This window comes from Myotis nattereri, assembly GCF_964212035.1.
Source record: "Myotis nattereri genome assembly, chromosome: 6".
NCBI classification, from domain to species: Eukaryota; Metazoa; Chordata; class Mammalia; order Chiroptera; family Vespertilionidae; genus Myotis; species Myotis nattereri.
Window position 1 is genome coordinate 45,936,291 of NC_138081.1, and position 26,759 is coordinate 45,963,049.

General features: G+C 37.7%; 1 long non-coding RNA gene across 2 annotated transcripts in view; it reads right to left on the bottom strand.

The window, feature by feature from the left end:
• LOC308521163 overlaps positions 1 to 26,759 on the bottom strand; it is a 205,204-nt gene that overhangs the window by 149,990 nt on the left and 28,455 nt on the right. For both annotated transcript variants that reach the window (XR_013996140.1, XR_013996141.1), the window contains one exon: positions 14,188 to 14,263. This is a non-coding gene — a long non-coding RNA (uncharacterized lncRNA). The remainder of the gene's footprint in view (positions 1 to 14,187; positions 14,264 to 26,759) is intronic.

The window sequence follows — 26,759 nt, forward strand, 5'->3', positions numbered from 1 at the left end:
CTAGCACATGTGTTATCTAAATCTAACTGATAAATTCGAACCAGAAGAACTGCAAGTCTCAATATTGAGAGAGCTATAAAACCATATAATAACATCTAAAAGTCTATTTGGAAATAAATGGTTAGGTTGGTGATTCAACTCAGGTTAATAATTGCTGCAGTTTCTCACAGCCACTTGGCCTGGAGGTCAAACCCTCCCTGGTGTTAGCTACAACAATCAAGGCTTAACTACAAGACTGCGCACAAAGACCACTAGGGGGTGCACCAAGAAAGCATAACAAAATGCGGAGACAAAGAAACAGGACAAATTTGTCAATGGAAGATATAGAGTTCAGAACCACACTTTTAAGGTCTCTCAAGAACTGTTTAGAAGCCGCCGATAAACTTAATGAGATCTACAAGAAAACTAATGAGACCCTCGATGTTATGATGGGGAACCAACTAGAAATTAAGCATACATGGACTGAAATAACTAATATTATACAGACTCCCGACAGCAGACCAGAGGAGCGCAAGAATCAAGTCAATGATTTGAAATGCGAGGAAGCAAAAAACACCCAACCGGAGGGGCGGAATGAAAAAAGAATCCAAAAATGCGAGGATAGTGTAAGGAGCCTCTGGGACAGCTTCAAGTGTACCAACATCAGAATTATAGGGGTGCCAGAAGATGAGAGAGAACAAGATATTGAAAACCTATTTGAAGAAATAATGACAGAAAACTTCCCCCACCTGGTGAAAGAAATGGACTTACAGGTCCAAGAAGCGCGGAGAACCCCAAACAAAAGGAATCCAAAGAGGACCACACCAAGACACATCATAATTAAAATGCCAAGAGCAAAAGATAAAGAGAGAATCTTAAAAGCAGCAAGAGAAAGAAACTCAGTTACCTACAAGGGAATACCCATACGACTGTCAGCTGATTTCTCAACAGAAACTTTGCAGGCCAGAAGGGAGTGGCAAGAAATATTCAAAGTGATGAATACCAAGAACCTACAACCAAGATTACTTTATCCAGCAAAGCTATCACTCAGAATTGAAGGTCAGATAAAGAGCTTCACAGATAAGGAAAAGCTAAAGGAGTTCATCACCACCAAACCAGGATTATATGAAATGCTGAAAGGTATCCTTTAAGAAGAGGAAGAGGAAGAAAAAGGTAAAGATACAAATTATGAACAACAAACATGCATCTATCAACAAGTGAATCTAAGAATCAAGTGAATAAATAATCTGATGAACAGAATGAACTGGTGATTATAATAGAATCAGGGACATAGAAAGGGAATGGACTGACTATTCTTGGGGAGGGAAGGGGTGTGGGAGATGCGGGAAGAGACTGGACAAAAATCGTGCACCTATGGATGAGGACAGTGGGTGGGGAGTGAGGGCGGAGGGTGGGGCGGGAACTGGGAGGAGGGGAGTTATGGGGGGAAAAAAGAGGAACAAATGTAATAATCTGAACAATAAAGAATTAATTTTAAAAAAAAGAAAGAAAAGAAAAAAAAATAATTGCTGCAGACATATTGACCTTTGTACTTACTCAGATGGATTGCTCTTTGCTATGTCACTGACAGCCCTGATTTAGCACCATTGCCTGAGCTTTTTCAGCACTAAGGAATGGACAGCCAGTTTGGGTTTTCTATTCAAAGTTTCATAGAACTTTTTTATTTCTATTTCAAATGTTCAGTGACATCAGAAACAATGAGAGGTATTTTGTTAAGAGAATGTTTAGATGAGGTTCTTAGAGCTTCGGTTATATCTGCAACAGCAAGTGTAGACAAGAATGTGCAAAAAGATTCCTCAATCTAGAAAAAAGTTCTATCCAAACACCTTGCAAACAGAAGCTGGCTCTAGCAGGTATAAATTAGAAATAATCCTGAAAGCTTTTTGGACAGGTGCTGATTAAAGTGGAAATTTCACCAAAGAAAATAGATTATAATTGAAAATGTAAGACTATAAGAAAAATAGAATGCAAGTAAGACTACGTTTCACAGTTTTCTATTGAATGTGTCCCTTTAGAAAAAACACACATTATTTTTCCATTACAATTTACTATTATTTTGCATTAGTTTCAGGTATGTAGCGTAGTGGTTAGACACTCATATGCTTTGCAAAGTGGTCCCCCCGATAATTCCAGTGCCCACCTGGCACCATACATAGGTATTACAATATTATTGACTATATTCCCCATGCTGCACTTTACATCCCTGTAACTATTCTGTAATTATCAATTTATACTTCTTAATTCCTTCATTTTTTTTTCTTCACCCACAACCCCTACCCTCCGGAAACTATCAGTCTGTTCTCTGTATTTATGAATCTGTTTCTATTCTGTTTGTTGGTTTATATTATTCTTTAGATTCCACATACAAGGGAAATCATTTGGTGTTTGTCTTTCTCTGACTGACTTTTTGACTTAGCATAATACCCTCTAGGTCCATCCATGCTGTCACAAATGCTAAGCCCAGAGCTATAGCAAATTCCCTGGCTGCAACTGCAGAAAACAAGAGCTTCACACAATATCTATCCAAGCAGAGGAAGTGCCATGAAGTGAGCTGGGTTGGTAACCACCACCTAAGCCAACAATGAATTCCCACCATCAAGGGAGCTCAACGCCAACTCAGACTTTCCAGGCCCCAAAGCTTGGTGGTTACGAAGGCCAAGCACATCGACATCTGACCCAATGCCATGTCCCCTGCTGTTCATGAATCTGCCTCCTCCTTTTCTCCATTTGGTTGGGAAGTAAGTGAAAACAGCTGAAGCAGACGAGATATGAAGCAGAATAAGACATTTATTCAAAATTTTATATTTGAAACCTATATTCGTTGTGATTTTTCATTGAGATTTGATTGCAACAGATTTCAAAGATAAAATACCTTTTAAGATCTAAAGGGAATTTTACTGAAATAGAATACAAGGAAATTTAAGTGATTAAAATTCTTTCATATTCTGTCATAGTGTAATTTTTTTAGATAGATTTGTGATCATAAAATGCCACTTGATCCAGAAGTTCTAATGATTAGAGTGATGTAGTTGCTGAGTTGTGAACAGAATCATTTTCAGGACAGTGACATTCATAGCAGTTCTGATTAGGAAGAATAAATGGTACGTGGTCATAGCCATCACATTGTCCAAAAAAGGAAAACCTGTTATGTTTGGCTCATATAGAAGCAATGATGCTAAGCATCTCTTCTTTCATGGCACCTGCTAAAGCAATAGGTCTCAATAGGACAGGTAGCAGAAGGTGATCAGTGGGAGACCTCAGAGGAGATTTAATTTAGCTGGTGAGGTATTTAAACCACAACACCACCTGCCCACGTGTGCCAGAATCAGAGGCAAAGAAAGGGGAAAAAAAATCTGTCTATTGAAAAACCTTTCTAAATGATTCCACTATCCCTAACACATTAAAACAAACAAACAAAAGCCTCACTGTTTTAAGTAATTGAGCACGACTACTTTAATGACAAATCAAAGGAAGAAAACAAAGCCTATTTTACAATCATATAATTGAGGATTTTAGAACCAGAAAAAACAAACCAACAGAAATCACAATACCCAGCTTGTAGTTGAAGAAACTCATTTTGTAGTTGAAGAAACTGAGCATTAGGGAGGTTTGATTACTTAATGTTAGAGACCATGTGGTTATGCAACTAAAAGAGCTTTTTTTTTTCTATCACAGAGTTTTACATGACAGAAAGTTTGATTATTGAATGTTTGCTTACTGCATACTTTAGCAAACAATTATCGAGCACTTAGTTTGTGGTAGGTATTGCAATTTCATATATTTCTAATCCTCATATCTACTCTATGAGATAAATACTATTTCTTTAGTTTACAAATTGGGTAAGAAAGGATAAAGTCTCCGAGAGGCAAGGTAATCTTCCCATGGTCACGTAAATCGCACTGCTGGGGCTGGGATTTGAACTCCGGCTACCTAACCTCAGAGCTGGCACCCCTAACCATTAGGCTGCACTCCTCTGCCAAGCTGCCTGCTATGTGCCCAGCCCTCGATCAACTTCTATAAATACAGTAGCGCGGGAGATAATCCTACTTTCATGGAGCTAATATAAATAATGAAAAGTAAGCCAATTATGTAACATATACTTTAAATTTTGATAAGTGCCACAAAGAAAAGGAATAAATTATTATAAGAAGGAACACCATAATTTGTGAGGTCAGGGAAGGAAATAGTATTTAAGCTGAGGCTGAGAAGGGCCTACTCATGTGAAAGAGTGTAAGGCACAGGAAATAGCATGTGCCAAGGCCCTGAGATAGAAGAGCTTGGCTTCCTCAAGGAACTGAGAGAAGGCCATTATGACTGGATTCTGGGTAATATCCAGAAATATACTAAAAAAAAATGGGGTTATAGGAGGGGTCCGGGGGAAGAGGTACATCTGTAACACTTTCAACAATAAAGATAAATTTAAACAATAAAAAGATGGGGTCTTAGATGAGAACCAGATCATGCAGAGCCTTGTAAGCCATTATAAAAGCTAAAGAGCTTGAATTTATTTCTCAGTGGTGGTGCAGATGTCCTCTTGAAGGTGGGGGAGGATGGAGCACACATTCTGCTCCCTTGATGAGTAAGCCACCTACATAAACCACCTCATTTTTCTCCTGTTCGCTGTCATCTTCTAAAGCTTTTATCATTTCCCCATTTCTCTGAAACTACTGTCATCATTCATAATGACTTAAACATTCACCAGATTATTCACCTAGTTTCCTTAATAATACCATCACTAATGCATGCTCCCCCCTACCCCAGCCACACACACTACAGTTATATCCTAGCCCTATGTTTCATCAGCACCAATTTCTTCACCTTCAAAATCTCTATTTCGAGCACTTAATTTTCCAATTACCACTTCCAGCCCTACTAACTTACTGTTCAAAATTTTTGAACCTCATAGACCCTGTCCCTGAATTTAAATCACATGTTACTTAATTCTTCCCTGCATTATTGGAAATATATAACTCCACTAAAATCATTAAAAAAATTGGACCTTATCAAGACCTCCATAAACTCCACCATTTTCTCACTACCAGTCCATCTTCTTTGCCCCCTGCCCCTTTTTCCCAAATTTAAGTATCAGTAGAAAATAAAATCCTTGGCTAATGTCAGTATTTAACACAGTTAACCAAACAGCTAAACACTGATGGAGAAAATCACACAGAGCCCCCCCCCCTTTTTTTTTTTGCCTCTGTAACTTGTTTCCTGAGTCTACCCAGCCCAGCTGGCTCACTTCCTCCACAGCTCACTTCTACCCCTTTTACTTTCTAAGTAAACTTTCATGTGTATTTGAGTCTTGGCTCTGAATTCTTTCTTAGCCGAACGAAAGGCCTTAATAACCCATACGCTGGCCCAGCTAAACACCATTCGATGACTCTGTGTGTGATAATTGAATATTGTCTCCCAAGTATGATCTGACTTCCTCTTCCATGACCCTGTAATCTGTCTTTCAAGCACAGTGGCCATGAATAAGTGTACAGGCTACAGTGCACATTTAATGCATGATTTGAAAAGCCCATCATTTATTTTTAGCCATCATTTTTAAAATGTTAAATAGCAGCAGAGTTTTCTGTGTGAGTAAATCCCCATATCACACTGATTGTTAAAGAAGAGTAAAGCTAATTATCATTCACATAATCTTTGCATTTGTGAATTCTGATTTCTACAGTGAATAATATTTCTTCAAACTAGTTTTGGACAATTGACTTAGTTGGAAAAATTCATCTAAACACTAAAGACAGAAAATAGTTTTTGACTGAGTTGATGGAGTTTTGAGCCTTGGTCAAAATAATTAACAGAGATCCTACTGATATAAAACCACAAGGAAAGGCACATTGGAAATTTTGACAGGAAGTATTTGATTAAAATGTGAATTTCTTATTGTGGCTGGATTCTTGTGTGTGGCAATACATTGAAACACTTGAAGATCAAGCAGCATTTCAGGCTGACAGCATTTGTTGACATGTCTCTGTTCAAGTGACTCAAATTTAATACAATAAATACAAAATTGATTTTTCAATTCACATTTTCAAAAGGAATAATCTAGGTCACTTTTATGTTCCTTTCACATGGATTTAACTCCTTTAACTTAAAGTCAGAATCTTTAAAATATTGTTAATTTTCTAACTCAAGGTATGAAGATGATAAAGGCAAGCATTCTGCATGATTTGCCAACAATATAGTTAATCCTTACTTTTCTAGATATTTATTTTCCAGTTTATGGATTTAGCACAATTTTGGTTGCTTCTCTAACTTGCTTTCTGCTGCCTTTGAGCCATTTCACTGTTTACTAGCAGCTAATTCAGAGTAACCACAGTAGCTAAGGAGGTTTCAGTCAATTTTCTTGTGTTTTCTGGAAATAATTTCATTGGGATTAATGGCTGATTGGTGGTTTTCATTTATATGTACCCAATTTCTTCCATATCAGCATTGATCCTTGGCCAAAAATAATCAATGACTGACTTTAGTCAAGAAGAACTTGCTCTTATAAAGTTAAATATATATTCACTATATGGCCCAGCAATACCCCAGCGAGGCATTTTTTCCCCAGACAAATGATGATATATGTTCACACAAACACCTATACATAAGTGTTGATAATAGCTGTAGTTACTACCACTAAATACTGAAAAGAAACACAGATGTCCATCCAGGGGTGAATGGGTAAATAAGTTGTATGTGGAATACAACTCAGCATTAAAAAGGAAAGAACTACCAATACCTATAACAACATGGACGAGTCTCAAAGCATTATGTAAGTAAAAGGAAAGAAACTCAACACTACATATTGTATGGTTCCATTTGAATGCATTTTGAAAGAGGCAAAAGTATAATATGGACTAAAACAGATCAGTGGTTGCCAAGGCCCAGGTCTGCCGAAAGAGGGATAATTAAAAAAGCAATATTCCTGTTGTCAAAGAGTCCTGTAGCTTGATATTTGTGATGACTACACAAAACAGCATACATTTGTCAAAATTTATCTTTTTATACACTTAAAAAGAGTGAATTCCACTGTACATAAATTATACATCAATAAACTCACTCTTTTTTCATTATACCAGATTATTTTCAAAATAATTATTGCTTGAAACAGGTGAATAGTTAACTAGATATTGGAAATTTTTGTTATCAGAATAAATTTTTTCCTTATCTACTTATTTTTCTGGTTGTTTTATAACCACAACTGGGTAAGAGCATTTACTGAGAAGCTGGGAAATTAGGTTTTATTTTCCTCTTACCTGAGATTTGGATTATGAGTAAAACAAGAGATAATATACACCAGAGCAAATTGTTAAGGCAAGTTGTAACATCTTCCCTGAGATTTTGAAAAATATAGAAGATGGACATATCTCTGGAATTGTTAAAAATGTTATAGTCATTCTTGGAGGTAGACACTAGAAGATATAACCTCTCGAGTTCACTTCAGTCCCAGTAATTCTATGCCTCAGTGGTAAAATTGGGGTAAGAGTCACGCTTACAGATTATATGTTCTTAGATAAAACGTTGAGTATAAATAAAAGTGTCACTTCTATTTTGCTTTAAATTCTACGAAGAAAAATATAAGCTAAAAAATGTCTTGGCCATTGAGTTTTAAATAAATTACTCTCTCTCCTCAAAACACTCTCTTTTTAAACGTATACTATCTTGTTGCTGACCTCAGGGAGTCCACAGATGGTGGATAAGGCTAGACCAGTGAAAAGACAATTCACAACGACCAAGTATACTTTTCTTAAAAAGTAGAAGAGTTCATAACACCTGCACTGTTATAGCCTCCCCATATATGATTCTTCTTAGGTTTAATTATGGGGCAAATGAAATGTAGGAATGATCATTGGATGGAGTCATATTTTCTGAGGCATTTCTAATTGTGGCACTTCGACACATAGGAAATCACTTTTGAAGCTTGTGAGAGTGAAACAGATCGAATTTTCCAATAGTAGTTGGTGAAATCTATTCAAACTTTAAAGAATTGAAATAGTCTTTAGGATCAGGGAGACATACCTTGTAGAAACCAAGGGTACTTTTAATATGTTATTCTTTCATAGTAAATGCTGTAATTTTATCACAATTATGCAGCCAATTTATTACGAATCACCAGACGTGCAGTATACTTACCGCTTACAGAAAGGACCAAATTATTATGTTGGATGGGTGACTTTCAACTTGACACTGGGTTATCGCTGAGGCTCCATAGTAAGCTGTGCATTTAGTTATACGGGCTTTCCTTTTGTCTCCAGAGGGCCTCTTGCTCCCCTTGTGCATACTATCTTGGTTCACTATCCTTTTAGCATCGTGAAGGATTTGTCAGTGGCCTCCATTTTTCCAAGTGTATTTCAATGCTTCTCTCTGCACCCCCCACCTCTGCACCCCACTCCTAGCTCCCAGTTGATGATTAAAATCAAAATTGCAGTTCTTAGGTGCTTGCCACAGGATATAATCTTAGTTACAGCCAAGCAAGACCTTCTGCAAAATTAGGCAAGGAAGATAGCCTTTGAGAATTGCCTCAATGCGGGGTTTTTTCAAACCTTTTAACTAGATTCACAGTAAGAAATACATTTTGCATCAGGACTTAGTAACACATTTGAAAGAAACAATAAAACATTTCTCAAGATACTGATTTTTCTATTCCATACTCTTCTGTTCTATTTTTTTCCTCTTTAAAAGTTAGTTACCACCCACTGGATTAATGTTACTATACATTAACCGATGAAACCTGTAATTTGAAAATCAGTGCCCTAAAGGATATAAAACTTGCCATTCGCCTGACTGGTTTGGCTCAGTGGATAGAGTGTTGGCCTGCGGACTGAAGGGTCCCAGGTTCGATTCCGGTCAAGGGCATGTACCTTGGTTGTGGGCACATCCCCAGTAGGGGGTGTGCTGGAGGCAGCTGATAGATGTTTCTCTCTCTTTGATGTTTCTAACTCCCTATCCTTCTCCTTTCTTCTCTGTAAAAATCAATAAAATATATTTGAAAAAACAAAACAAAACAAAAAAAACCTTGCCATTCATCTACATATCATGTAATCTGAGCGACAATAGAGCCTTATGGAGTACTTCACCTTGACCATGTTCTATGATAAGCCCCCCTCCCATGCCCCCACCTCCATGGACCTAAATTGCTTTTCCTGAGTTGTACTTTGGCTGAATGCCATATACCTGTATGAGAATGATCCTTACGTTAATTGAGAATGTTGTAAAATACTTTGTTCATCATACTACATAATGTCCCCTGTATGGAGGCTGAGGGTACAAAAACCTTTCTGATCGCACTGTCAGGAAAAATGATTATTATCGTAGGTGACTGGCTTGGTTTTCCTTTTAGAAAAACTTAGTGCATTCTCTTCCACATATTGGCACTTTGAAGTCTTGGTTTCACATTCAGAGCCTACCTCTCACAAGTATGTGATAACTGTGGCTAGAATTCAGGCCCTTAACCTCATCCAAATTCCCTTTTACTTTTCTGTCCTTTGTATTTTCCTTTGCCTCATATTTCTTACTGGTCTTATATTTATTTTTACTATTTCTTTGTATCTTTGTATGCCACCTAAAATCTTTGTGAAACATAAGAGAAAGAAAGAGGAAAGTAACAGAGGGAGGAAGGGAGAGAGATTAATTCCGTGGATGGTGATAAAAATCAGGGTTTTAGGCTTCCATTTCCTACATTTTCAGGTTGAAATTATCACGAAGATACAAATTTAGAACACTTTGTTCTACCTGTATCAAAAATAACTATACGAGAAACCAATTTGCTGATATCTTAAAGCGAATAAAAATTGGTTTTAAAATTTTCTAAAACTAAAGCATTCTAGATGCAATGATCAACACTGCCTGGACCAGTAAAAAATAAGTTCAAGAAAAAGCTGACTTTCATAATTGTATATGGTTTTCCATAATACCAGAGAGTATGGTATTTTCTTCATGGTCCAAGAGAACAATGTGGAAACACAATGTGATATCTAAATTGAAAGAACAGTTTCTTCTGAGAGAAGCAAATAATATGCATTTTACCAGTGGCCAAGGTGACTGTGGCTTCAAATACATTGCTAAATAATGTCAGGATATTAGATTGCTAGAGCAGGCATGAGCAGAGCAGGAACAATAGGCCAGGTACGGAATGTCACAATGGCTAAAAGTCCCAGGTGCCTAGCAATGGGAAAAACTAGAGAAAATAACTATTATAGTCCATGGCCCCCTGGTTGACCTTTCCTCCCCTAGCATGTAGTTTGTCATGCGATTTAGACTCCCTTCGAGGAGGATAATGGGGCCTGGAGAATAGGCTCATAGAGCCCCCACACAAGCCTTCGCACTACCATTCCTTTCAGCATTAAGTCCTCAGGAAACGAGGTTATGAGACTCATCAAATAACCTTAGGAACAAAGTCTCAGGTCTGTTGACCACACACAGAGATAACATCTAGGCCTCAATTGTGTTTCAGCTCCAAACCCAGAAAAGCAGCAAACCCAGACAAAGCGATGCCATGGCTGACAACAGGACCAGATGCAATGCCTAATGACCCCCTACCCTAGCACTAACCAATCAGTAGAGTCCATGACCCTGAAAGGACGTGCTTGGAAAGCTGAATATTCCATTAAGATTCTCCCCCTGAGACCTGCTCTAGAATCCATGCCTGTAGAAAACAGATAAACACACTCAAAAAAAGGGCCCAGTGTGGGCACACTCTCTCTCTAGAGCACACCTGCATCTCTCTCTGCTTCTTTCCTGAGGTAGGCAACCTTTGCTTTCTTTCTCCTAAGCTCCATGGGCCCTTCCTTTGCCCCTGTAACTTGTTTCCTAAGTCTGCACAGCCCAGCTGGCTCATTTATTCTACCTCTAGGACTTTCTAAATAAAATTCTTGTGCTAGAGTTCTTGGCTCAGAATTCTTTCTTAACCAAACTCAAGAACTAACACTACAGTTAACAAGAGGACAGATAAAATTAACTATGAAAATTCATGTTTATTCAGCCAGCATGGCTCAGTGGTTGAGCATTGGCCTATGAACCAGGAAGTCACAATTCATTTCCAATCAGGGCACATGTCCGGGTTGCGGGCTTGGTCCCCCGGTATAGGTGTACAGGTGGCAGCCAATCAATAATTCTCTCTCATCATTGATGTTTCTATCTCTCTCTCCCTCTCCCTTCCTCGCCGAAATTAATAAAAATATATATATTTTTAAAAAAATCATGTTTGGTTCTATTTATTTAAGACTTCCTTAGGGTAGTTCAAAAGCAAGGAAATTATTGGGCAACATCAACAATGAAGGAAAATTAAATTTCTGAAAATGTTTTAGAAAAATCAAAACAAACTTAGCTTTGTTCAAGTAGCACCCAGCCTGAAAAGTTGATTTATTAAATCTATATTAGCTGAATAGCTAAATTATTAGTATCCATCCCACTATTTTTCAAACAACTTTTATGATCTCTTCATACTGTATTTTTAACTTTTAGGAACTGATATGTAAGTGATCAAAGATAAATAATACTATTTTCTTTAATGGCCCAATTATTCTGATGCTACCTTGATTTCACTCATCTACCCACTGTTCCCCCAGCCCAGCAGTGATTACAACTATATGATGATGTCTGCACAAAGACAAAAGGACAGGGAGTAGAAATAAAAATAATCTTATGGAACAATTTAAAGATTAAATATTTTAAAGTAATTAGTACTAGGTATCTCAATAAATACTATTGGGAAAACAGCTAATGAAAAGATTACAATTATCCTATCTAATAAAGATGGAATATGCAAATTGACTGTCACCTCGTGACAAAAAGATGGCAGCACCCACAGCCAATAAGGAGGGAATATGCAAGGCGGGAGGCGGAGCCTGGCCCCGGAGTGAAGGCAGGAGGTGGCGACCAGAGCAAAGGCCCAGGTCCTGGGTGCCAGAGGGAAACTGGTGCCGGCAGCCCGGGGAAGGAAGGCCTATTCTTGGACGAATCTTTGTGCATCGGGCCTCTAGTTATATATAATAGCGGATTAATTACTTGACAATTTTCTCTCAATTTACAATGAGTAGTTCCAATGTAGAGAAATTAACTTTGAGAAATAATGTGATAACTGAAAAATAATTTTATTGGCGAAAAGATAAAAACCAAGAAGGGGTTGCTTTTTCCTTCCAATAGCACTCACTTTTTGGAATCACATCTCTAAGCTTCTTTTTATTTCTTTCCAGAACTTTCAGTCTTCTCCAGTTGTCACCCTCTTGGTCTCTATTGGCTTTGATCCTCCCCCACCTCCTCAACCCAATCTCTAAATATCGGGAGTGCCTAAGCACTAAGTCCTGGACCTCTTCTTTGCATATTTCATACTCTCCTGTGGATCATCTTAGTAACCTCTGGAACTTTCCACACCATCTATATGCTAATGGCTCCCAAATGTGTATTCTAGCCTCAACCTTTCGCTTGCATTTTGATTTACATAGACATTCATTCAGACAAGAGCAAAGAAGTGGGGTAGGGAGAGAGAGAGCTCCTTTGTCTAGGGGATTATGTATTCCCAGATTTCCATGGGCTTGCAGTACCCATGCACACTCTGGCCAATGATCTCTGTTCCCAGATGTGACTGACAGGAAAATACTTACTCTATGTCACCCCAACTCATTGCACATGCACCCATCTTCCTCTTTGTCCAGTTTCTATCCCCAGTAATCTGCAGGGAATGGGCTGGTGGTTTCCTGAGGAGTGTGAAATTGCATCCTCCTGGTGAAGCTGCCTAAATGACATGCCCATAATGTCTGGCTTCCCCCTTTACTCCTTTCCTATTATTAATAACTAGCTAATTACAATGGTATCACCTCTCTTTTAAAAAAAAAAAAAAAGAAGAAGAAGAAGAAGAAGACATTTTCTTAGAACGCCAGCTGCAAAGAAAAGTAAATTTAAATTTATGGAATTAAATTGTATAACCCATTTGACTTTTATATAAACTTGGTTATACATTTCCACAGCAGAAAAAAATACGATTCTAAGAAATTCCTAAAAGCAGAATTAGAATAATTACAAATCTTTGAAAACCATTCAGCCTATAAATCAAATATTTTTTTAATGAAAGGGGTAACATTTTTGAATCTCATCTGTCTCCTGAATACTGTTCTAGGCATGTCCTTTATCTTGTCTCATTTAATTCTCACAATGATCCTGTGTCTTAGAAACCATTGTATTTCATTAATAGATGAGAAAACTGAAACTCAGAATTATTCAGTGACCTGCCTAAGAGTATACAACTAATTAGGACAGAAACAGAACTTAAACTCCACTGCCAGGCATCATCTAAAAATATTTTTTTTAATTCACAATATTGACCATAAATGATAAACACCAATACCATTTAACTCAGCCTTAAAACAATGACTAGATAATGTTTTTACTTTAACCTACATCATGGAAGAAAAAAAATATACATTCTTTGGGCCTGTGCCATGCACAGGGAAGCACGCATAACAGGTCAAGAGCTGTTGATCATTTAAAGAATTTCTTAAATTTCAGTTATGGTTTTCTTTATCACAAGTAAACATTTTTTTTCATAAAAACTTATTTTATTATTCCTGTGTGAGTTCTTTTGATTATTTGTTTCGTTAATAATAGCACAAGGCTTTTAGTGACATGACAGTGGGTACCTATTCATAGCATCTTTTGTAAGATTTTCAATGGCAAATATTTTATTTATCTCTACAGATTAAATAAAGAATCTATATTTGCTTGTTATAGAAAATAAGAAAATGTATATATGTAAAAAGAAGAAAAGTAAAATGGTTGCTAATACCCCTTCCTTCCACACACATCCAAGTAATCTATGGATTAAAAGCACAACACACTAAAAAAAAAAAAAAAAAAAAAAAAAAAAAAAAAAAAAAAAAGACAAATTAGTTATCTCAGAGCACAATGCTAAACACACCATAAACAATTAAAATGATCATTTAATTTTACAAAGTAGTATTTTTTAACTTTTATTATCAATAATATTTTCTGTGAGTTATTTATAACTCAGAATTTAAAATATACCCAAACAGGTGTGTGTGTGGGGGGGGGGGGCGGGTTGTTGTTGGGTTTTTTTGCAAATATTTTTTTATGTGATCTTCATAACAACCTCTAAAGTACGTAGCACTGTCGGCCTTTTTTTTTAAGATAAGGAAACAAAGGCTTAAGGAGGTTAAATAATGTTATCAAAGTAATAATTCTTACCTGGGACAGACTGGGCTTCTAGCATGCATTCTTCTGACTCCAAAGTCGACATTCACTCCACACAGGACTTTGCTACCTGTATTGGGTAGAACCACATGATATTGCCAATAGTAAACCATTTTATACATAGAAAAATGGAAATTATATATGATTCCATCTATTGAAATAAAATTAGTTTCCATTATTACTCTTTAATCGAGTCACATGATAAATAGTATCAAAATATCAGATTAAAAAAGGTTAAGAGCAGATATCAGATGATGTGGATTCAAATACTGACTTTCACACTGACTAGCAGTAAGAATTTGGGCAAATCATCTCACTACAGGTTTACTTGCATGTTGAAAAAATGGAATTGCATTGCCCTGTATGGTTCATAGGAATATGTGAGGAGCAAGTGAAATATATAAAACTATAAAGGATATAAAACAGACAGTGATTATTATAAACAACTTATACATATGAAAAATCCAACAAGCCATATTCGCAAGTTTCAAATGTGAAAGAGTAAAAAGAGTAGCATTATAATCTCGTGTAGAAGGCCTTAGGGAGCCCTCCACAAAGATGTTGACTCGTTTTTGATAATTGTGTTAAGACTAAAGTTAATCCTTCAGAATCCTAGGAGTGATTAGTGATTCCAGTTAATCATAAGGACTAATAGCCTATTCAAATGTCAAACACAATGCTTACACAGAAATTTGTCCTAATCTACAAAAAAACTCATCACTGTTCCTAGAAAAAAAGAACAAAACCGTTTAAGAAATATTATTGCTGTACTATCTGAAATCCCCAATTGAAATTCCAAGAAGCTCAGAGCCTTCTGGACAGCCTGCATAAATTCAAGGAGGAGGAAATATTATATCTACTGGCAAGTAACCAAACCTCAAGAGCATGTGCCTCACTGGAGAAGACTTCTTTCGCTAGGTTTTAGAGGAATTCTGAGTTGCGCTTGAGTATTAATTCTCTTTCCTGTACCTCATTTCTGGAAATAGCAGTTACTCAGCGTGAAGTGACTCTTCCCTTTCTTTGGAAATATTTTTGCAGTAAGATTTACATTCAAGATTTCTATCCCTTCTGGTCCTTTTAGCATGTGAGATAATTTGAGTGAACATATTTTGTAGACTGAAAAGTACTAGGCAAATGGAAGAACTCTGTATAATTGACTCCTAAGATAGATATAGAAGCTACTCTTTTTTCTATAGACGCCATTCAAGCAAGAATTTTAAGGTGGACTTAATTAACATATAACTTTAGTAAAGATTTACATGTCCCCTTACGGCTGCAATGAAAGATGTCTGCAACAACTATGAGGCTTACGTACCTAAAGCATTTGTATAGCAATTTGGTCTAATTTTAAGGCTTGCTCAAAAGTGGCATATGTGCTCCTTTAATTGAATAAAATAAGCCGCAAAGCTCTACATTATCTTCTTCTTTTTTTTAATTCTCAACCTTAGTCTATCTTTTCCCTATGGTTATTCAAAATCTTTTCCATTCTATGAAAATCTCTAATCCCACATTGCCTTCTACCCTTAGCCAGTGACCTGATCTCCTTCAGTTCCTTCCATGGCAATATCTCTCCAACTATTGCCCCCCTCCCCCATCTTCTCTTTATCTCTCTTTTTCAGTAGAAGGTGCAAATGTAGAAATCTCTTCCTTTCCAAAGTGGACTCTTCCACCTGGTGTTCCTTTCCTTTCCGTACTCCCTAACGTCTCTTCCTCTTCATCATCCTGTGTTCCCTTTGCACGGAATGAAACTCTTTCTTACCCCTAAGAAAAGAAATAAACCAGAAGCAAAAAAACAAAAACTTCCTCCATTTTATTCTTTTTTTTTTACATTACCATTACATTTTATATCATTTTTGACATCAAGCCCTTAAAAGAGTTGTCCATACTCATTTCCTGAACTCCTTAGTCATGTGCTATTAACCTTGTAATCTAATTTATATGTACTACTCTTCATTAATCTTCTAAAAGTCTCCTCTCAAAGGTCTGAGTAGTACAACACCTTCCCAGTCATATTTTCTAGAATTCTCAGTCTTCTTTATCTCTATCCTTTGCCTCCAACAGCCCTTTATCTAGCCTTTGTCAAGTCTCTCACACACTGTCTCTCACATCCATAGCTTCCTCTTTATTCCAACAGAATTTGGTCAGGCCCCATTTCAGCCTTTTAACCCTTCTGCCTTGGATTATTACAATCCACTGCTAACTGGTCTCCCTAAACCTTCCTCCACCCCAACCCTCTCAGTGCCTGAAGGGTAAGCATTCTTCTTCCATAATCAGACCCAAGCTCTCTTTCAACCTCCTGAGCCTCCTACCCCTCCTTGGTGTCCTCATTTCTTTCTGAGCTTCCTGCCTTGTGCTTTTGTTTATACTGTACCCCTAGACTGGAAACGCCTTTCATATCTGGCTGGAAACTCACATACATTTGCTGACTTCCTCCATAAAGCCCTCACCAAAGTTCTCATAAGCTAATATTATCTGAAGAAGAAAAATCAGAACACCAAAATGTAACTGCAATATAATCCCAATTTATATGTATATCTGCATGTGGTATATAAATATACTGAATGTTAATAGTGCCCACTTTAAGGTATGATGTTCTGGAAATATACAACGGAACTGTGGGCTAATTTTCTGTTGTATTTTCAAAATTATTCAAAATAGCTAATATTTATTGAGTGATTCTTGTATACAAAACTCCTTACATGCATTAATTCATTTAACCTAGCAACAACAAAACCTTCCAATGTAAACAATAGTATCATTCTCCTATTACTGAGGTAACTGGGATTGAAGCAATTTGCTCGGTCATAGGGCTGGCTCCAGAGCCTATACGTACTCTTAAGCACTCCACTAATTGCATGGAGGATTTTCATAATTGGAAAAACATGTTTTTAATTACCTTTTTTCCCCCTCCTATCTCTACTCTCCACACATCTCCACTCCCAACACCACCAAATTCCAAATTTTCCTTCCATTTCTTTCCAAGACAATAATCTCTGTTAGGTGTTAAGAAAATTTGCATGAACCTGTGAGTTAGCAATTGTCATTCTGAGGTAACTGCATCTTAAAAAGGATTTTTGTTAACATAAATTAATCTCTAATTAGTGGAATTTTAGGTTGCTATGACTAAGTGAACATGGCATACTATTAGTGGCATTGTGAGGAGGGGCAGAGGAGTATCTGGGGAAAGTGGTTTTCCCCACAGATTTTAAAGCACAAAGGCCGTCTTAGGCACAAGGTCTCCCTCCCTCTGTCCCTCAAATCCACTCTCCTTCCCACACAAATTTGGTTGAGCTCCAATAATCCCCAACCTGAGGCCTGTGTAAAATTCTGTTATACCATTTTGATGCTGTAGTGGCCACCAAAAACCAAACTAAAAGCCAAAAGTCAAAGTGTGCCCAAGGTTGATCTGGGTGAATGCTCATTTTAGCCTGACAAGAGCACCACAGTGTTAACAAATCCATGACTGAAACTGTCAGTCTGTTCATATCATGGCATTTATCCTAGCTGTGTGTGCCTCTCACAGGAAAATGTTTCCCGTGTCAGTGCCTAGTCTAACCTCCTTTGTACCTCTCATATTTCAGTTTTATAAGTGAGTTTTATGGCTTATGTTTTCACTTGTCCTGCCTTGGTTGCATAACAATGGTATTTTAAATCAAGAATTCTGCCTTGCGTTTGCTACCTCAAACGAATACTAAGGATTCATATGACATTTTCTTCTCTCGGCATTTCTAGGGACTGAATGTCTATTGAGTTATTGACCATGGCCAAGTTCCTGAGGGAAATCCCCTGGGCTGGGCACATTGCAGGGCAACTGTTTGTTCCCTGAGGAAGTGGCTGGGGCTGAAATAACACCAGATGTTCATTTCCAAGAGAGTCTTTAATGAAATTAAGATTCAGAAAGTGATACAAAGGAGACTCATTTAACAGAAGAACTTAATAACCCAAGTGATGTGGCTCAGTGGTTGAGCATCGACCTATGAACTAGGAGAAGATGGTTCAATTCCCAGTCAGGGCACATGCCCAGGTTGCAGGCTCGGTCCCCATTTGGGGGCCTGCAGGAGGCAGCCAATCAATGATTTTCTCTCATCATTGATGTTTCTCTCTCACTCCCTCTCCCTTCCTCTCTGAAATCAATAAAAATATATATTTTTTAAAAATATCTTAATAAATAATTTTTGTATGGATGGATAGATCAATGAGTGGGTAAAAGCACCCTTGGAAGAACCAATGATCACAGAATATAATGGAGGGATGGAGAGAATGCAATTGGGGGGGAAAATCAAATGAGTAGCATTTCGGGGGGGGGGGGGTTGTGTTGTTGTTGTTTGCCAGTTTTGGAAACAGATTTGTCATATGTTTTTAGTGTGGTTGTGTGTGTGTGTGTGTGTGTGTGTGTGTGTGTGTGTGTTTTAGATTTTCAGCAAAAAGGCAAGCGCTTTATCATGACAGTGGCCTTTTATAAGGCAGGACCAAAACTCAGTCAGAAGGGAAGAACCACTGGAGCAAAGCTGAGAGAGAATGTCAGTCATTCTAAGATTTCACATATCCAATGGAGTCCAGAAAGTGCCAGAAAACTGAATCAAGAAGAAGTAAATATAACCCACAGTCTTGAATTCCCACCCAGAGAAAGGAATGCCACACCAGATGGAAGGGGTGAGGTGAAGAGGTTGGCAGGCTGAGGCTGCCCAAAAATTCTGATTATCTAATAGAGATTCTCTCTTGACTTAATGTTTGAAACTCATGTTATTCAATGGCTTTCTGTTACTTAAAACTTTCAAAGAAGTTTGTAGTGAGAATAGCTGTGGCAGTGACATTTGCTGCTCACCAAGTATTCTTTGTGCCCCCACACTACCCACCTTCTAGCAGTCGGAAGGGACCACTTGACCAGCTCTGGACAATAGACCACAGCAGAAGTGGCTTTTGTCATTGCTAAGAGGAAGCACTGAAGAGCCAGCCTGTGATCCTCTGGCTCCCCCCACACAATGGATAAACTGAAGAGTCGACATGTTCCTGATGGTGCAGCTGCCAGAGGGCAGAGCCTTCACTAGCTTGCACCCCTGGACAATCTGGGCTCAAATTCAGTTCTTCCGCCGTGCCAGTCTAGTGATCTTGGGCCTGTGGCTTAACTTCCCGGGGCTTTAGTTTCCTCAACTGTAAAATGAGAATAATAACAGTGCCTACCACAGAAATTGGTTTAGGGTGGCACAGAGTAAACACTAAGTAAATGCGATTATTACTAATCATCTTAGAAATAATAAGAAAGGCCACATAATAAAGATATTCAATTTTTTTCTCTCTTTTCCTCTCTCTTTTTTAAAAAAATGAAGGTAAGGCTGAACATTTTAAAAACAACTAATAAGTATTATCATTTATACTATTACTTCTGTGTCTTTTCCCTTGTTATGGCTTACATTTCCAACCTCATAACCAACATTCTGCTTTAAAAGGACTGTCACAACCACATTTTCAGATTATCTTAGCATGTCTTATTTCCTCTTTTTTAAAAGGAGTATATCTTTTCAGCGGAGAGTAAGAACACACGACAGTGGCTTACTGTGCCATTTAATGAATATTTCCAGAAAAGATTACAATGTGAATAAGAGGAAAGGAAGAGGAGAGTTTCAAACAAAGTTTTGACTTTAAAATAAGACTTCCAAACATTAATAAAATTCAGTTTCTGACTTAACAGCACACCTTGTACCTCATAGTTACCAAAAACTTCAGCACTTTACATAGTAATCAGTATCTAGATGTTACCTTAAGTATTATTTCAATTCTTAACCTCGGCTTCATTGCCAATGCCTATATAATTCCATTTTCACACTGGAATGAGGGTGAAGTAATTTTGCTTCTGCAATTATAAAAAGTTGAGAAATCAAACCTAGAGTATGCTTGCTGAGTAAGCTCTAATTGTAAACGGTGTTGATTTATCTTTAAGCACACATTTACAGTGGGTTCTAACATGGAAGGCACATGCCATCCCTTCCACCCAGCATGTCTCTCTATTCCTTGCCCACTGGTGAGCTCCTCTTTCACCATCATAACTTAACTTCTCTCCAAAGCTCTCTTTTCCTCCTTACTTCCCCCCTCATGCCCAGAAGTAGTTGGTCACTCCTTCGCTGTGTCTCCTCCATAGCTTCACAGATGCCATTGTCGCCCTTCCCACCGTGGGTGTTTGCATCTCTCTCCCTACAGTGAGAGCAGGATTTAGGTATATACCCCAGAGCCCCCCAAACCTAGGAAACCTCTCACATTTCGGTTGAACATTACAGAAAGTCTTGTCCTAACAGTTCAATATGAAAGTTGCTAAGAGTATGCTAAATCTTAAAGGTTCTCATCACAAGAAAAAATATTTTTGTAGCTATGTACGGTGACGGATGTTAATTAGACTTACTGTATAACCATTTCACAATATATATAAATATTGAATCTTTATGTTGTGCACCTGAAACTAATATAATGTTGAATGTCAACTAAAAAAGAAAAGTAAAACAAATGGTGGGTTGGTTTTTTTTTTTACAAACAGTTGAATATGTAGATAATAGATTAGACTGTATAAACACATGGTATGGATTCATTTTGCTATTTTAATCCAACATTGAGGACCTGCTATTTTAATGAATTTTGCATGAATCCTGTTCTCCTACTAAATAGTGAGGCACTAGAAGACAGCAATTTTGTGTCCCTTATCCTTGTAAGCCCTGGCATCACCTAAAAAAATAAGCTTTGAAGGCAGTAGGTACTATTTGTGGAAATTAATTTAAATCATTACGGCAGGCCTAAGTGCTAAGTGACTCATTCAGTAATAAGTGAAGTTAGGCCCTCACTGAGTCATGTGATTTTAATATTTATTGCTGATACAGCCAATATACTTGTCATTAATTGGCCCAGTCGTTCATGACACTATGAGTCTGAGGCTAAGCACAAGAGGTGTTCAATTAAGCCCAACAGAACATCGAAGTGTCAGCAAAATTGTAACAGCCTTCCTGGAAAGTCAGCCTACTACAATACTATCGACTTTGTTGAAACTATGTAAATTCCCTTTTAAAATTCCCATTATAATCACAGATTTCGAAATTCAGTGTCAGCATCAAGTTCTCACCATCAACATTTCCCCGAAACCCAATAACTAATAGCTATCTCTCTCTTTAGAAACCTAAACTACTTAACTTCCTCACAATTCATATGATTTATGCCCCTCTATCATGCGCAATCATTTTCCCACACATGCACTGAGATACTTTGCAAAATTTTGAGAAGTTGCCTCGTGTTTCATCTTCAGTGTAATATGAAGTGGAAGCATAATGAAAAGTTTGGAATTAGGTGTTTCCAGAGATTCTAAGATAATATTCAGACACTGTTCACTCACAGAAATGTAACTCACTGATAGTTCTCTTTTCTTTTTCCTTTTTTGCTTCTTGGTCTTGAAGTATCAAATGAGGAAAGATACAGATAATTGTCCAATCTCTCATGACACAGATGGGTAAAGCTGGTCACTAGACTAAAAAACACACACGTGCCACTTATTAACCACATCACATTGGATAGCTCACTTCTTGTAGACTCATCATTACCTAAAATGTGGTAAATATCCTCCAACTTTATTGCACAAAAAATTTTATCGAGGATTCACTAAGATAAGATATGTGAAACACGCCCTAAATTCACTGAGAAAAATACAAAAATAAATTATATAAAATATGCAAAGAAGCAAAGGATATACCAAACATTTTTCATATCCACAAGAAGTTTATAATTTCAAAATGAATTTTAAAGACTCATATTGATGAATGAATGATTAATGACTCTCAGTGGGAAGAATCAGACCACAGACATGAAGCTAGTGTCTTCAATAACAGCTAAAGGGCCAGGGAGGGAGAATTATGGACAACTGTACAGCAGAAATAAGTTCTGGAGCTACACAAACAGAGGAGTATGTTTTGGTGATGAACAAAAGATCGTTTCATGCTTTGAGAAGATACTGGCTTATAGAAAACCTATGAGGCACCTATGAAGAACTACATAGGTTTCGTTTCAAGGGTGCAACAGACAAATGTCATTTCAAAAATATCTTGAGTTCTTTACTTGCTTTTATCGAACACTGTGAGAGGTATATGTAGACCACAGTAAAACTTTGTTAACATTTCTTTTATGCACGCCTTAGTTCTTAACTCACATATCACTGCAGTCCTAAAGAATATTTCTCACTAATCTGGAATTGATCTGGCTAGAAACAGCCCTTAAGTATGTCACCGCTCTTTTCACCACAAAGTTGGAGGGCCAAGCATCTGGGAGTACAACCCCGCTACGCCACCACCACCACCACCACCACCACCCTCCTGTACCAACCTCTGGGAGTATCAGTGGTCTTCTGCTCCCAATGTTTTTTCTTGTGATAATTGTGACAAACACCTCCCCTGTCCTCTGCATTTCTGTGGGGTGGGAGGAAGTTGTAGATTCCATGTTAATATTTTTATCCTATAACTTTTATTTAAGGTTAGACTAAGTATAGTGAGTTGAAAGTTGCAAGTTTGGGGAGGGTGGAGAGGCTTGCTTGACATTCGAGGGGGATTGTGAGCAGCAGCCGGGACGGGGTGATACATGGTGGACACAGTGACCGGGGCTTTGACATTTGAAAGGAAAATTAAATGTGTATGTGAGTTATGCTCCTGTGTCTCTTAAGCATGGAAACCTTGTTTAGGAGTTCCAGCAGGGCACCGTAAACTTTCAGATATCCTTAATCAAATCAATCAATCTCTCTATATATCTCTCTTAATTGAGACTTACAAAGCATGTACTATTTGCCAGGCACCATTCTTAGCACTTTATATATATTAAATAATTTAATTTCACAATGCTATGATGCATTAGTAATATCCCCATTTTTTAGATAATAAAACCAAGGCACCAAGAAACTAAGTAACTGATCCAAGGGGGACAACCAGTGTTCAAGCCCAGGGGATCTGGCTGCAGAATCCCAGCTCTTAGGCACTATATTATCCGGCCTCCCCGTTAATGGTTCAGTCTTGGCAGGGAAGCTCATGGATCAGGAACATAAATATGTAAGGAGTAAGAAGATGAGGAGAAAGTCAGTCTTGTTACAAAAGCCAAAGGAGGAACAATTTTAAGGAAGACATTTGAAAGTATGTCAATGTACAGAAAAGGCTTTGAAAAGTGTCCATTTGGGTTTGACAATCAAGGAGTGACTAGCGACCTATTCCAGGTCAGTCTCTCTGGCATGGAGGGACGTGAGCCAGAGTGCTCACTGTGCTGGAGTGTGGACAGGTTCCACTCCGAGAGCAAGGAAGCTGAGGAAGGAGGAATGGTGTGTCCCCTTGAAATAGAAAGTCATCATTGCAAGACACTTCCTTCCCTTCCTGTTTCTTGTCTTCTCCATTCTCAACACATTTCTAAGGAAGAAAAGACAGATGGTAATGAGGCCTTTGGTGGTATGGATATTAGGCATATGAAAGGCTTAGGGGAAAGCTGTTTGCACACTTCTCATTATGGATGGACTGAAGGCAGGTCTGCATCGATGATGAAAGGGAGGAAGGAGCCATGTGGAGATGATAAACCAGACACCAGCAGAGAAAATAGGGCCTGAACCTTTTAGGTAACATGCCCAGATTTTGAACTATGCACTGCTGCAAACTTTTTTTAACTGCTGTGACTAGCAGGCTGTCACACAAGCTCAATTTAACCCTTAAAAATGGACAATTTCATAATCTGTGAGGTCCTTTGCATTTTTCAATTCTATGACCCTATACGTTTTAACTTAAGTATAGCATTGGTCAAATTACCCCACTGCTCCATCACCAGTAACTCCCCCTCTCTAACATCAATCTCCATAGTTACAGAGATATAAAATAAACTCACTACCAGAGCCAAGGCAGTTCATGACCCCGAATGTGCTGAGGGAGAGAAAACATGAAGTTCAACATCTCTGGCATTCTTTCTGGGTCATCCCAACACGCTGAGCAGAAAGGAAGCTTGAACTGTCACAGTTTAGTGATTCAGAATGTCAGCCTGTAGAACTATAAGCCTAGAAGTTTTATTAAGATTGTTATTTGCTATAAATAAAAAAAATCACAGAACCTTCATGTGAAAAAACTTGATTTGTATCTGCATTAAATTAATGATATGACTTAAGCATTGCAGATTGCAAAACTTCCAACTCTGCCCCTTGAAATATCTGTACATAAAACCACATCAGTGGACCTCAAATACAGGCCAGGTGGTTCACCAACAGTTATAAGGAGATGGAAGAGAAATTGGAATAGGAAAGAAAAGTTTTTATTCTGTTTTTTTTACAGGAGTGCTGAGAACATTTAAATGTCAATGAGCTCAAATACAGAAAATTGAAGAGGTTCTTGTACTCACTGTTGAAATGACCTTTCTAAATTTCAGGGCATTAAATTAAAGAATATATATGGGACCTACCACAGGAAAGTATTTAAAATAAGGGGTTACTTTTGTGTCTTTATGCTGCTATAAAAATACTATGCTGCGGTAAAAAAAAAAAAAGGAACTCTTGCCTTTTGCAACAGCATGGATGGAACTGGAGAGCATTATGCTAAGTGAAATAAGCCAGTCAGAGAAAGATAAATACCACATGATCTCACTCATTTGTGGATTGTAGAGAACAACATAGACTGATGAAAAGGGACAGACCCAAAGACTGAGAAACAGCGATCAGGCTATCAATCCCCAGAAGGAAAGTAGGGGAGGGCAGGGGTAAGGGGAAGAGATCAACAGAAGGACTTGTATACATGTATATAAGCCAAACCAATGGACATGGACAACAGGGGGATGGGAGCATGAGTGTGCGGGGCGGGGGGCGGGGGGAGGTTGGGGGATAATAGGGGGGATGAGGACACATTTGTAATACCTTAACTAATAATAATAATAAAAAAATTGTTAGGGCAGAGCTATAAACAAAGCGATGTTTTCCTGTTATGTCTGACTTCCCGGATGAACTTGATTTTTATTACAGAAAAACATTATGTGCCAGACTCAAAAGCATAATAATTACTTAGTGTGTGGGCTGATAGGCTAACTGGGTGGGTTAGAACCTGAGTTTATAAACTGAATACAAAGTTCAAACCTAATACTGAAGCCAATCCGTTCCTTTTTAGCACCCACCCACTGTCTTGTGAACAGGTGTCCCTCACTATGAGAGGGCGAGAGAAGGGAACCTAGAGCCTCACAGCCAATGCAGTTACTGCCAACAGCAATTCAATGAACCCCTCTCTGAGCAGTGTGTCAGACAACAACATGATCTCCATACATACTAGTAAAAAGCAGATCATGGTATTATTTCATATGGCATGACTTCATAATCAATATTCAAAGCTACCTTATTGATTGTGATTATAATAATCCAAGCTCTTGGAAATCAGTTATTCAAACTGGAAAAGTTTCTTGATAATAAGAAAACAATCTTTATTTTGATCTCTCTCAACTTCCACTTTTGTTGTATCTTCTCCATGGGTATGTATAATTATGGCCTATCTCAAAACATCTTGGAGTGTCAATTTTACAGTACTTTTCCGGGTTAATTCTTACAAATATTATTAATCCATTTGTCAGTGTGTATTTGAAAACTACCTACTACAGTATAGTCTTGAGAATATTAATGTGTTTGTGGGTATAAGAATGTGTACATCCCCCACCGTGCATCATACTTATACAAACAAGTTTCCTTATATGTATGATATATATATATAATTAACCAGTTAGTAATAACTATGATAGACCCTTCCCTCACTAAAATCATACTTCAAAGTAGATAGCCACAATTTTGGCTAATTTAAAAAATAAGACTCTTGAGTCAGCCTCTCTCTCTCTCTCTTTGTGTCTCCAAATATGGATGTGGCAAGAGGTGGTCAGATAGATGTCCAAGGGAGTCAGATTCTATTATAAACCATAATTTATTTTAAAAATAACATTAATGTACATTTTCCACTTGTTCCAAATATAAAATTATAGCTAAATTACTTTCTATAACCTTATTTGAGAGATATTGTTATAATTATTATAGAATTCATACAGCATCCATTATTTGGTGAATCTCACTCCATTTTTGTTGTTGCTACTCATTAAAGGTCATCCCTGCATTAATTTGTTCTGTTACAGTGTAAGGTTCTCCAAGAATGCTTGAGGTTGGACTAATCATAGAAATACATATCGGGATTTCACAGAATGTCCTCCAGCCCTAAAAAGAAATAATAAGTTATATAAGCCTTTAATGAAAGTCTCACCAGAAAAAATGTAATCAAGATAATAATACCACATTCAGAATAATACCAGATTCAGTCATTATTTAACACTGTTCAAGACAGACACAAGCAATCCCACCACTAGAGAGATAGTCTCCACAGAGGTCTGCTAACATGTTATCACACTTCCTCATAGCTTAGTGGAAACATCCCAACCAGCCATTCTGTTATGACTACCTCTAGCACACCAGAGTTACCTGAGCAACATGAGGAGAAGAGCATTAATCTACTCCAGTGATGGCGAACCTTTTGAGCTCGGCGCGTCAGCATTTTGAAAAACCCTAACTT